Below are 1,269 nucleotides of genomic sequence, written 5' to 3' on the forward strand. Positions count from 1 at the left end.
AATAAATATAATCGAGAACACGGAAATTGTGTGACCGGGCTTAATATGTTCGTTATGTTTCTCATAGCTCGTGTGTCGACACGAGCAAGCAGCTTATGCTCTCGGGACATAGAGATTCTTAAGGAAGACGAGTCAGCTTCCGCGATTAGCTACCTAATTGTGATGCTCGCGAGAAGAATGTACGCGAAACGCGAAACGTTTCGCACATTCACGACGTTAAAATCCGACGGTGTCACCAATATCACGATCCTAGAATACGAAGGACAGAACTCTGCCAATATTGCGGGATTCGTCTGCTTTGTTTATGCTTTCTTGCGTCTCAACTGACGATGTGACGCGACGACGAAATCGCGAGCGCGAAAAGAAAGGATTCTAAATGCCAAAACGAGCGAGATCAAAAGCGATTGAAGTCGAAAAGACTAAATGAGATGGACTGGGATGGACATCGGGACGTCCGACCTTGATCTGAAAAATTCAAATGATCCCGAATGACAAAGGTGGACGTCGGGATGATATTGATCGATCGATCAATAATAACGTGGAGACGCGAACAATGTTCCTTTACATCTTTAGGCCAGATTCGTTTAAACGTACAGTCGGCTGTTGTGCACCGATAAGACTACAATGTTACTCGTATAGAATCTCTCTCCCTCCTTTCATCTAGTAATAAGAAATTGACGACGATAGGTGTAGGTTTATTCAATTCCTACCACGAAGAGTTCGCTATAAAGCTAAAGTTACGAGATACGAGACTGCGCGTCCGAGGTGATGCGTCCGCGTTGCGGATTTAACGGGATTTATATCGGGTAGTTCCGAAAAACCAGACTTCTCGTCACGACGATCTGTTACGAAAAAATGATATATGATTTGTAAAATAAAGCGATCACACGCAAGAGAGATAGGAACGCGCTAAAACTTTATACAGATTAAATAATAGAGAAGGATAAGAAGGGAAACGTTTGCATCTTTCTCGTGTGAGATTTCACGCGGTTAAGTTAGGCGGCTCGATGAAGTGCAAGGAAAGTATAACGCGAAAGAGATGGAATCGTAGCTTGAAACGAGAAGGATACGCTTTCGCGTCCGCGCGATTCTTATACATATCTTCTACATTTTCCCCAACTTGACTGAAAGAGGATCTTTCCTTCTTTTTTTGCGAGTAACGTGAAACTTCTCAACGACACAAACGAGCGCAAAGACATCCTCTCTTCAACGAAATCCATTGATTAGCCAGATAATAAATATCAGAGAGAATAGTGTATATATATATAT

This window comes from Formica exsecta, unplaced genomic scaffold (assembly GCF_003651465.1).
Source record: "Formica exsecta isolate Colony F162 unplaced genomic scaffold, ASM365146v1 scaffold72, whole genome shotgun sequence".
Classification (NCBI taxonomy): Eukaryota; Metazoa; Arthropoda; class Insecta; order Hymenoptera; family Formicidae; genus Formica; species Formica exsecta.